The sequence below is a fragment of the Vitis riparia genome, unplaced genomic scaffold (genome assembly GCF_004353265.1).
Source record: "Vitis riparia cultivar Riparia Gloire de Montpellier isolate 1030 unplaced genomic scaffold, EGFV_Vit.rip_1.0 scaffold418_pilon_pilon, whole genome shotgun sequence".
Lineage (NCBI taxonomy): Eukaryota > Viridiplantae > Streptophyta > Magnoliopsida > Vitales > Vitaceae > Vitis > Vitis riparia.
The window spans coordinates 89,035-102,753 of NW_023269676.1; positions in this window are offsets into that span (position 1 = coordinate 89,035).

Here is a 13,719-nt window from a genome sequence, read left to right on the forward strand (position 1 = left end):
TCTAAAGTCTTTGCTATGCAAGAGGAATGTTTAACTAGCATCATATTTCTTTTCAAAATACAAGTGCCCTCATCATATGACCACATCAACATAAGAAACAAGAATCGTCCTATCAACTTCCACCAACAATATTGTCATGTACCCTATCAAAACACTAAGAATGAGTTAAAGCCTTATTGAAGAATAGAGGCTACATGAGAATATTGATTTCCAGATCATATACAAGTAGCGTACTAGACACAAGTCATAAAACAAGATAAGTATTTTCCATAATGTGTCTTGCAAGCTCAGATTGAACCCCATTTTTTAAACTAGATAGAACCATGGTCTTAAATATAAAACACATCAAGACACAATTAATTAGGTTGTTCTTATCATTGAAATTCCACATAGTTTAACACACAAATAGACTTATAAAGAGTGTAAACCTCATTGCCTTAAAAGAGTCAATTCTTGAAAACCATAGACCAAACCAATTGAACAAAAAGACACATTGTTCCTACACATTTGAAACCAAATTTCAAAATTTTGATATGTTGTTTCCAATAATGCTAAAACATGATGTAATAAATTGACCAACAAGCATTTGGGTATCAAATTATAGACACTAAGGTTCCTTATACAATTCTCAACTCTTAGTTTGCTGAATTCAATGAACATTATTCCATAGATGCTTTAAATTTGAGAATAATTTGCAAAATAAAGTAGGGTTTTAGCAAGGGAAGTACATGGTTTAGTGTGAAGAGGAAAATAAATTGAACAGGTTGTGGGTCTAAGTTATGGGCAAACCTATAAATAGAGAAGCAAAGAAAGAAACAACGTTGATCCACCCATGATTCATCTTTATTGAGATCCAAAATTCCTTTCCCATCTTCCACTCCCTAGTTACGGGCCCCGTCACAAAAAACAAAGGTTGAGACTTAGTAAATTGGGAAATGGAGAATGCTACTTGTAGGTGTGAGAGGTAGTGGGAGAGACAAGGACAAAGGTAATGGGAGAAGGAGACTCGAAGAGGTTAGGGTTTTTCTAGATTTGGGTTTTGAAAGGGAGAAGAGTGGATGGAGAATTTTTTTTTTTTTTTTTTGTTTGGATTTCATTGTTTAGTGGAAAGATGAACAAGGCAAACGTTTTTAAGTTTTTTTATTTTTATTGTTTTGTTTTATTATTATTATTTTTATATGTGGAGGTTGACCTAGCATGCAAGAAAAGACATATTATGCATTAAAAAAATACCTCAACCCAAAGTGCATGAAACCCAAAATATTTTGGGTTCAATATTGTAAAATTGGAAATGGTAAAAGTGGGTTCTCATTTTTCATAATATTTAGTTATCAAAAGCCCAAAACCCATTTTTCCTTTTTTTTTTTTTTAAGAATGGATCAAACAATGAATTTGGGAATGCAATTGGGTTGGATTTGATGGATGAAGTAATAGGTTCATGAAATTGAAAACGGTGAATTTAGGGTTTTGATGAATAAGAAAAAAAAATTAAAAAAATCATGTTATGAAGAATAACTGAAGAAGAAGACACCATATTGGGTTCAGCCCCACGACGACACTTTCATTTTTATTTTTGAGTCTCAATTTAATTTGTTGGAATCAATTAATGGTTTGGTTTTGAATTGAATTCAAGGAGTGAATCAATTTTGAATACTGTTGGATTATATAATTAGGTGAACTTTCAGTTATATAATGAATGAGAATAATTTAGATGGTAGGGTTGCAACTTGAGAGAGATAGAATAAAGGATCTATCCATTAAAAAAAAAAAAAAACTCATCAATATGTTTAACTCTGTCAAATCTTCGAGGTTAGCTTAAAAATTTTCGCTTTTGGTTTACATATGTTCTAATCTGACATGTGATAAGGCCCAATTTAGCTTGTGAAAGTATGCACTATTTAGAATGAGGCCTTATATGCTAAATAATCTAAATATACACATGGAAGGGAAGAGAGATGGTTTGTTTCAGTGAATCTTGGTTTTGACTTTGTTAGGGTCTTAGCATCTTTGTATTGTGGTGGTCTCAAAATTGTATCTTTTTTTCAATTATTTTGATTCAATGGTCTCAAGTTTTAATTGTATCTTTTTTATTAACTTAACCAAACATTTTTTTCTTTTAAAATCTTTAGAACAAATATTCTTTTTAGGAATTCAATTACTAAACGCAATTTTGTTTCTGAAAATACTAAAAACTGTTTTCAAAAGTTATTTTCCAAAATAGTTTTCAAAAAGACCAACCAAAAAAACTTTAATCTTCTCTTTTTTAGTTATCAATTATTTATATTGGAGGTAAAAATCCAATGTTTGATGTTGAAAATTTGTTGCTCTACCAAAGAGGCACTATAAAATTTTATGATATAATTTTTTGTTAGGACATCGAGTCTTGTTTATTTATTGGTAATTTTGTTCCAATTTATGTTTGGTCATAGAAGTCTTTTTAAATAGTGATTTGTTTTCCATTGAAGATCAAGGGTTGCTATTCGTCCAACTAAGAAGTCATAGGTACGTCTAAAAAGGTTTGACTTATGGCATATAAGGCTTCTTTGAGGTATAAAAAGGTTCGTTATCTTTTTTGTACTTAAAATGTTTTAAAATAATGTTTCAAAATAAGCAAGGGTCGCTCAAACAGTCAGCCTACTCAAGCGGAGCACTTAAGCGGTCTAAGTTCGCTCAAGCAATCATGATAGTCCTACCAAGATTAGAAACAAATTTTGAATGAATTTCACTCAAACTCTTTTTTGGAAACTTAAGATACCGAGACTTTTTTTTATATTTGCTTATAAATACCTCATTATAACCCCTTGAGGGTTAGATATTATGGGAGATTGGAGATATATCATTTGAGAGACCTCTCATTCTTAAGAGGACTCCTTGAGAGAAAGCCCAGTTATCACACCATTCTTAATCTCTCATTCAAGAATTTGAATTTTGTATCATGGGTTGAAGACCTTAATCCCTTCGAAGTGGTCGAAGGATCTACTAAGGAGTAACATGAAGTTGTTGTGTCACGTACATGGATCAAGTTGTATGTGCTAATGATTAAGTGTTTAGGGTAAAATGGCTAATTAAATATGTGTAACTTGATTTCGAATAGTGGATTTAGATTGGTAGGTCTTAGACCTCATGATTTTTTATCTCCACAATTTGTGGGGTTTTCCACTTAAAAATCTTTTGTCTCGTTGCATATCTTTTTATTACTACTTATATTCTAGTTGATGATATTAATAAACTTCTTGATTGATAGGTTAGTTTGGTTAGTTTGTTATTGAGGTTGTTGAGTTGGTTATCTTGGAGGTTACAATCGTTATACCTATAACTAATTATTATTTTAAAAATCATATCTTTATATACATAAAGATTTTAGGTATAACTATTTATTTATTTAGGACATCTTGATATCTCTTGAGATAAAAATTTTGATATAACATATGAATTCTTATTTAAATTTTTTAATCACTCATTTACCCCTCTGAGTGTTCTTTATTGGACTTTCAATAGTTTTTCAAGTGATATCAACAGCAATACCATTTTTTATTTTTAAAATAACATTAAATTTTGATTTCTTTTCCAAATGATAGGTGGTTTTCTAAAAATGAAAGTGAAGGCATATCATATTTTTGCTAAAGTAAACTTGTATTAAGGACATAAAGTTACTTTTACTTTCAGTACTAAATTAAGCTAACTTCATATCTAATTTTACAGAGTAAAAAGATATTATAGTTGTGCACGATTATATCGGTCCAGCCATTTTAATTATATTAAGAATCGACTTGACCCAATCTAAAAATATAACCAATCAGTTTATCTCAGATCATTTCAATTTGATTCAATTTGCTCTATATACTAGACTTCTAATGTACTACTTTAAAGTCTCTCTAAGCAAGAGGATATCGTCAAATTGATAAGAAAAAAATCATTTATATTCTAAGAACTCTTACATAAAAGCATGGGGATGCCTTTCCAATTGATAAAGGAAAAAAATAAAAGTTATGTTTGGCTCCTAAAAAAATACTAAAAAAAGAAAAAAAAATATTAAAAAAGTGATTTTTTCATATTTGGTTTCACTATAGAAAAAAAAAAAAAATATATATATATATATATATATATATATATATATATATAATTTAAAGTCTATATATTTTTAAATTACTTAATCTTATTATAATAGAGAGAAATAAGTCAAATGAGTTTAAGGAAACGTATAAAAATAATTTATTAAATTTAAATTTATTTTTTATTGTCCTTTACTTTTTCTTTATATCTACTTTTCCTTTCTTTTTTCTTTCTTTCATATAATTCTCTAATTTGAAATCATCTTTATGAGAACTCTTTCCTAAAAGGATATTGATTCCTTTATTAGAGAATTATTTTACACTTCAAATCTCTTTTGCTTTTGCTTTAAAAATGAATCTCTAATCAAATTTTCATAATTAGAAAAAAGTTTTAAATAATAAAAAGTTATACACAATCGAGTGTGTCTCTCTAAAATTGGAAGTTGGGATCTTGTATCGCTTGATTCAATGCCAGCAATAGAGGGAAAATCCATTGGTCTTCTAACCAAGTGGGCAAAGAATAAAATGTAGGTGATGCCAAGAGACGCGGAGTTGTGGAGTGGAATAAGATGTGGTTAGAAGGAAAAGACAGCATCTGCTTTTATAGTTGTGCACGATTATATCGGTCCAATCATTTTAATTATATTAAGATTCGACTTGACCAAATCTAAAAATATAAGCAATCGGTTTATCTCGGATCAATTCAATTTGATTCAATTCAATTTGCACTATATACTGGACTTTTAATATATTATAAGAACTCTTACATAAAAGCACGGGGATGCCTTTCCAATTGATAAAGGGAAAAAATAAAAGTTATGTTTGGCTCCCGAAAAATACTAAAGAAAAAAAAAATGTTAATGAAAATGATTTTTTCATATTTGGTTTCACTATAAAAAAATATAAAAGAAAATTAAATATAATTAAAATTAATTTAAATTTTATATATTTTTAAATTACTTAATCTTATTATAATATAGAGAAATAAGTAAAATGAGTTTGAGAAAGTCGGGATCTATCTAACATAGGTGATGAAGATTTGTATCGCTTGACTCAATGCCAGCAATAAAGGGAAAATCCATTGGTCTTCTAACCAAGTGGGCAAAGAATAAAATGTAGGTGATGCCAAGAGATGCGGAGTTGTGGAGTGGAATAAGATGTGGTTAGAAGGAAAAGACAGCATCTCCTTTTATAGTGAAGATGGGAGTGGCACAAATGCTAAAGCTGCTTTTCCATTTTCTAAGTGATCTGCCTCAAATGGTGATACCCAGTTGGTGCAGATTTTCATTTCAAATTTCCTAATGCGCATCTGTAATTGATCAAGTTCAGTGGGAGAATCTGTACCCCAAAAATAATACAAATGATTCACATACGAGACAGTCGCACATTCCCAAAATCTCTATGAGAGGATGTGTGCCTTTTTTAAGGCATCTACATATCACATATTGGGCTACAAGCAATCTCTTCAAAACCACGCCGATTATTAAATAAATAAATAAAAATTATTGTTGTGATCGAACCAAGGTTGAACCCATAATGTTACAAATATATAATTTGTATTTTATTAAAAGTAAAATATTTTTTTAAAAAAAAATTATATATATTATTTTTTATATTTGATATGTCATATTAAATAATAAAAGATGGAATATAAATATATTAAATATATATTTAAGATGAAAATAAAATTATAATATTTAATTTTGTTTTTATTTGTATTTTATAATTTTAAAATTTTAAAAACTATTATACTAATTAGTTTATATTATTTTCATCCAGATTTCTGGCATGTGAAACTAAAACTACCTAAATCAGAAAAGGAATTCATCAACTTATTCCTAAATGAAAACAAGATTTCAGAATTCAACACAATTGAAATTCGAAATCAATTCCAATCTTGAGTATCCAAACCCATTCCAACTCTAACTCAAAAGGACAAACTATAAGGGTGTGTGGCCTTGAGGGCACATGTTTTTTTTTTTTTTTTTAATAACACAAACTCTGTGCTAACATCGACCGACCCCATTGACTAGACTAAAACAACAGATACACCTACCTTAATCTAATACTACTTATTTTTCCATACACCATCAACTAAGCCTTTTAACTATCTATAACATTTTTCCGTCATGAAAATTAAAGAATATTTTGTTAATGCAGCATCTCAAAAGCCTCGATCCATGGGGTGGGTCGGGGCACCCTACATTTCCAAAATAAATCAAATCAAAATGGTTTCTGTGGGCCATCAGATCTACCTCTCATAAATAATACTAAAAGACGCAAATCCTTTGATATCTTGAAGTATTTGATAATTTGTCAATACCACCAATTTTATTATTTCTTTTCAAAAATTTATGCAAGGATACATTGTGAATTATAAATAATAATAAGGAAAATAGATATTATTTCCTAAATTAAAAGAATAAAATATTATTAATATTTAATTTCTTTTGATTTATTTAAAATAAATATTATTTTCTAAATTAGGAGAATCAAATATTTTAATATTTGATTACTCTTGATTTATGGAAATATTATGTGAAGTGGATTCTTATCATATGTGTATTAGCATTTTCTATCCTCTCATTCAACTTTCTGGTAACATGGTGAATACATCCTTTGACAGGAACTTGATAAAAACATAAAAGCAACTTTTTTTTTTATCTTTTTAGAATTGTAACACAATTTTTTATTTTATTTTATTTTATTTTTATTTATTTATTTATTTTTTTTTTGAGAATTGTAACACATAGAAAGGGTGAAGCATCTTTCTCTCAAATTGAAATTTCTATCTTTTCAATTCCAATCATGACTATATTGTCCAAATAAAAACTTGTGCATGCTCTAAGAACATTTCTCTCCTTTCAAATGTAACAGGAAGCAATTACTCTTAAGAAAAGTTTATACCTTATATGCTATGTTAACACTAAAGATCATGTTTAAAACATGTTCTTACATGTTCTCTCATGGTTCCAAGTACTCTGAAGTGATAAACCTATCATTGTTGATTGATAACTGGTATTGCATGATAGAACTTTTACTTCCCTCATCATCTTTAATTTCTTTAACAAATTTTTCTCAACCTAAAAATTGTTGGAGAACACTAATGCCACAAACTAAGAGGATAATTTAATTTTGCTACAATAGGAAATTTGTGGTGTTTAGCTTGATTGAAATCAAACTAGAAATAACATTGATAAAAGGGTAGAAAATTGATGAAAGGTTAGAACACCAAAGCCACAAACTAAGAGTAGAAAATTTGTGGTGTGTAGCTTGATTTAAATCAAACTAGAAAGAATATTGATGGAAGGCTAGAATATCGAGGACTTTATTTTATTTTATTTTTAAAGAGGAAGACATAATTTGTGAAGATAAGGTGAGCCTTTTAGGGCATTCAACCACCTATGGAGAAAACCCAACTTCAAGCCTCCTCCCCTATCTTTGATACCATGAAGAATTTGCTAATTTAACAATAGAAGTGATAATTTTATTATTTTTTTTCATAAAATTATACAAGAATACATTGTGAATTATAGAAAGAAAGAAATAATAAATATCCTAAAATTAAGGAAAATAAATATTATTTCCTAAATCAAAGGGATCAAATATTACTAATATTTGTCTACTCTTCATTTATGGAAATATTAACTAAAGTGGATTCTTATCATCCTGCATTTTGTCATTCTATGTCTTCTCATTTTGCGTTTTGTCGTCGTGTGTCCTACCATTTTGTCCTATCATTCTGTATTTTACTATTTTGTGTCCTCTTTTATTCTCTCCTAATATATCTCTATCCTCAAATTTTATTGTCTTATTATTATATGGCGTCGTATTAAGTGATGAGTAGTGGCTTCGAATTTTGATTGACAAGTCCCACTCTAACTCTTTTCTATTCTTCCTACCTAAAAGTATTCCAAAAACAGCCTCCTTTGAGCACTAAGGTAGCACTTGAAACATTCCTCTTTACTACTTATCTATGATTAATCTATGATGCTATGAGAGCTATTCTTCTCACAAATTGCATAATATGGGTTAAAAAAATAGGTAGCCATGCACATAAGTTTCAAATTTTAAAAAGTAACAAGGCTAAGGGGATAGATGTAGTCAGTTACAAAACTACCTCCAAAAACTCACCAACTCACTTAAAGTAAAAATACTATTATTGACCTTAACCTCTCACACTTTGAATAAAATTTCATGAATCAAAAATCAAGGTGACGGCAAAACATTAGTTTAAAAATTTAGGCATGCAACTTAACTATCAAAACATATGAAGCTAGTGTTTTAACACATGACCCAAGCATATTAGAGGGCAACCAAGAGCATTACATGAGTAATAGGTGTTCTATAATGCATTGTTGAGTTTGTTCTATTTATAAATTATCTAAGAACCGATATCGAGGCTATGGGGATCAATCTGGCAATAATACTTATTTTTGGTTTCATGTTGTAGGTTCTCCTCAAAGGTCTCAAGAATGCCTGTGAAGCTGTGAAGCACTTTGGTAAGGCTCCTGGTGTGCCACATAGCCACACCAAACCTTATGTACTATCAAAGGGAAGGAAATTTGAGAGGGCCAGAGGAAGACGGAACAACAGAGGTTTTTATTAGAGAATTCATTACAATAGATTTTCTTTCTATTTTTAAATTCTTGTAATTAGTTGTAATTTCCTATTTTTGTTGTAATCCCCTAATTCTAGGATTGTTTTCTATTTTTGTGTTTTAGGTAGATTATTTCCTATTTTTTGTGTTTTAGGTTTTGTGTATATATATTCATTCTTAATCAATGGAAAAGTCAAGTCATTGTTTCTTAATAATCCTCTCTCTAATTCAACATGGTATCAAGAGCCTAATCTTCTTAGGCGTATTTTCTTCTTCTTTTTTTCCCAGAAAAACCAGAAGAACTATACAACCACTCTCCTCAATGGCTTTCGGTGCAACCCTCTCTTCCACCAACGATCCTATCACTATCCAAAACTCCCAAGATCCTCAACATCCCCTTCTTACAATCAATCTCTCTAATACCAACAAATTGCCACCCACCAATTATCTCACATGGAGCCTTCCAATCCAATCTCTTCTTGAAAGTTATGATCTTCATCACTTCATTGATGGCACTCATACTCCACCACCACCCACTGTCGCCGTCACTAGTGTTGCATCCCCAAATCCAACATACACAACCTAGAAGCATTAGGATCGTCTCATCTTTAGCGTTCTCCTTGCTGCTATCTCTGTTTCACTACAATCGCTTATTGTCTACACCACCACTTCCAAATGGCTTACTCAATATGACTCCACAAAGGGATTCCTCGTGTCAACATCCATCCCAAAATGCCCAACCAGTTGACCATCCCTCCTCACCAATCGATTGTTTACCATTAGAACCACACAATTCTGAGACCTCTTCTGCTTCAACCACAGCTCCATCCACCCATCAAAAGACCCATCCCATGACCACTAGAGCCAAAAACAACATCCACAAACCCTTAGCCAAGATGAATCTCACTACTATCCTTTCTTAACCATCAAAAATTGAGCCTCATACTGTTAACCAAGCCCTAACCGATCCCAAATAGAGACAAGCTATGAATGATGAATTTGATGCTCTTGTTCGGAATGGAACTTGGGAGCTTGTTCCATCTACTTCTATGCAGAATCTTGTTGGATGTAAGTGGGTTTTTTACATTAAACGGCTTCCTAATGGTTTTGTTGACAAGTACAAAGTCAGATTAGTTGCCAAAGGTTTTCATCAGCAACCTAGAGTGGATTATCATGACACCTTTAATTCGGTTATCAAGCCAATAACAATACGACTTGTTCTAAGCCTGACAATCAGTAAAGGTTGGTCGTTGAGACAGTTAGATGTTAATAATGCCTTTCTTCAAGGCCATCTTTCTAAAGATGTCTACATGGCCCAACCTTCGGGATTTATTGATCTACTCAGTCAAAAGATTTTGCGGTTAGGTTGGCTTGAATGATTCAACCAAACAAGTCCTTTTTTCCATCCCAGACCTTTGATATATACAGTTCCTAGCGCTCCTCGAGAGTCTAGAACAATTATAATCTCTCTGGCCTTTCCAAGGGGTCCATTTTTCCAATGCAGTAGTTTCTCTTATCACTTAAGATGAAACTTCCACTATTTTTTTTAACTAACAAAACCTAGAGTAAGTGACTTTGAAAAGAGGCAGGAATGAGTCTTTTAGTTTTTCTTGAGTTAGTTTTCATATGGGAGACAATCCAACACATGTATGCAAATTAAAGAAGGCTATATATGGACTCAAGCAAGCCTCACATGCTTAGTATCTTGAACTTCTCTAGTTCCTCATTGAGTTTGGGTTCACAAACTCTCATGCGACACTTCTCTATTCATTCTCCACTCAGGTGACATTACTATATATCTACTTGTTTATGTGGATGACATTATTATCACATGCACCAACACCAATATTATTCAGTGCTACATTGACCTCTTGGCACAAAGATTTTCAATCAAGGATCTTGGTGTCTTGTCCTACTTTCTCAGAATTAAGGTTCTTACCACTCCATCTGGTCTATTGCTTACTCAAAGGCGCTACATCTCTAATCTTCTTGCCCGGAAAAAAATGTTTGGTGCAAAACCTATTGCTACACCACTTGTTACAAATGGCAATCTCAAACTTCATTTAGGTACAGCTCTGACTAACTGCATAGAATATATAACCATTGTTGGCAGTCTACAACATCTTTTCCTCACTCGCCCAAACATATCATATGTTGTTAACAAGATATCCTAATTCATGCATCGCCTGACGTCTGAACATCGGAATGCTGCAAAACGACTGCTTCAATATCTGTGCGGCACATTGACTCATGGATTATTTCTTCATAAGACAAATACATTTTCTTTTCATGTCTTCTTAGATGCAGATTGGGCTAGCAACAAAGACGACTATAACTCTACGAGTGTTTATATTGTCTATCTTGGTTGTCATCCAATTTCTTGGTCATCTAAGAAATAGCGTACAATTGCTCGGTCATCCACAGAGGCTGAGTATCGATCAGTTGCCACTACTACTTCAAAAATCAATTGGATTTTTTCCATTCTCATAGAGCTTGGTGTCACTCTTCCTTCACCACTTGTTATCTATTGTGAGAATGTTGGTGCCACCTATCTTTGTTCTAATCCACTCTTTCATTCACACATGAAACATGTGACAATTGACTATCACTTTATTCGGGATCAAGTTCAATCAAGTTCTTTTTGTGTTACTCATGTTTCCTTAGCCAATCAACTTGCCGACGCTCTTACTAAACCTTTTCCATAAAGCCGCTTCCAAGAAATACAGCTCAAGATTGGCATCTCCTCTTGAGTTCCATCTTGAGGGGCATATTAGAGAATTCATTACAATATATTTTCTTTCTATTTTTAAATTCTTGTAATTAGTTGTAATAACCTATTTTTGTTGTAATCCCCTAATTCTAGGATTGTTTCCTATTTTTGTGTTTAGGGTAGATTATTTCCTATTTTTGTGTTTTAGGTTTTGTGTATATATATTCATTCTTAATCAATGGAAAAGTCAAGCCATTGTTTCTCAATAATCCTTTCTCTAATTCAACAGTTTCAAGGCTTGACTTGTCATATTCATTCCTACAATACAAACTAAACTATCAATCTGTTGAAAAAACATTTATCCACCTCTCATAAATAAACTTTGGTTGCTATTCAAGAACTCGAGCTAAGGCAGAGAATGCGATGGTGACAGTGAGAAGCAATAGGTAGGTTGTAGCCTTGGTTGTAAAATAAATGAGTTTGTGGGCTACCATTTGAGACAAACAAAAAAAAAAATTGAAGAGGGTGGAGAAAATATCTTTGCTATTGATGATGGAATATATATATACACACACCTTTAGCTTTAAACATGAGTTGATGAGATTGAGTAGGTTCTTGTATTTCCTAACTTTTTAGTGTTTTGGTTAGAACACCTAAACCTGAATTCAATTGTAGAAAGTGGTTGGGATGGAACACTTGGGTTGGGGACAAAGGTTTAGGTGTCTTCATAGAGCCACATCTTCAACTTACACCTAAAAGTCCTACAACCTCTTCTAGTATTGATGTTTCATCAACAATGAATAGAAAATGGTCATATTCTTTCATTTCTAATTCATTTTAACATAGCTTTCTAGACAACAAATAACTCGAGATCCAAAACTAGCATGTATCTACAACCAATTGGTTCATGATCCCTATAAATAACGACATTCTTTCACTTGAGGAAATTAAAAATAGAAATTTTATTCCCAAAGCAAAAAGATAGTAATCCTTGAAACCTACTTGTGATTCATAACCACAAACCCTATATGCATCATATTGTGATGAAAAGCAACAATATTCTTATGTCAACAACATCAACTGAATCCATTGACTGAACAGCTCAAATTGACAAATTTACCAATATCATTGATTAAAGAAAACCTCCTAATCTCCTAATTTCATCAACAAATTCATACAATCAAGGGAGCAAAATATATAAAAGAGATGAAGATCACACAATAACCAATATTAGAAAAGGAAAAAAAATTATTGGACTCACATGATATGGATCCAAGAGTCTGAAATTCCTGTGGACCTAAAGAAGCTTAATACTCCATTATCAACAACTAGTTGTTAAAGAAACCACCAAAATTAAATTCACCCAAAAACAAAAATAAAAATTACCATAATGCAGAAACCCTAAAATGGGCTAAAATAAAAGTAAAAAAATTGAAAAAAAATATAAAATATAAAAGAAAAAAATTATTAGATTCAACAGATCTAACCTTAACCAAATGGTTTATAATAGGAAGGGATGTGAAGAGCACTCACAAACCTAAAAAAGACAAATAAATCCCACTTCCCATTTAACCTAAAACTATTTTCTATGATCCGGTTCCTACTACTCCTACTACTCGTTAAAATTCTATCCCCTAGTTCAAAATGTTTTCTAACCCAAAATATGGCATTCTCTCCCCCTTAAAATTCTTTCTCCACCACTACTACTCCTAGCTTGCCTTCCCTCATAATAAAACAATGATAATAACTTTCTCAATTCCCTTTCTTTCTTAGAGCTTAACCTCATCCCCTTTTGTAATTCTCAATTAAAATAATAATAAAAATAAAAATAATAATAAAACCCTCAAACAGCACAACAAAATTAGATATGTAAAATATCCAAACTCACCAAAAAATAGAGGATTGATGCCACAATCACATAATCTCACTTTTTCCACTAACTTGATGAAATCTCTACTACATGAAATACATAAAATGATCATAGGTTAGAAATCTAAAACCAAGGAAAAAAAACCCTAAACTAAGAAGAAAAAATCTTTAAAAACATAGAAAAATCTCTTTAAATGAGGTATTAAAAAAAAAAAAAAAAAAAGGAAAATGTGTTAAGAAAAAATACTAACCTGGGATATGTCTCTTCCTGTTGTTTCTCTCTCAGTGTGGACTTTGTCAAAAAACCTCACATCTCTTTGAAAGAAGTACTTTTGTTTTTGCTTTTATTTTCTCTTGGTTTTAAAAACAACAAAAAACAACTCCACTTCAATTTTGTCTTTTGTTTTCTCTTGTTTTTAAAAACAATATAAAACAACCTGAGGTTGTTTCTTAAGATTTTTATTTTAATCTTGTTTTTAAAAATTGTG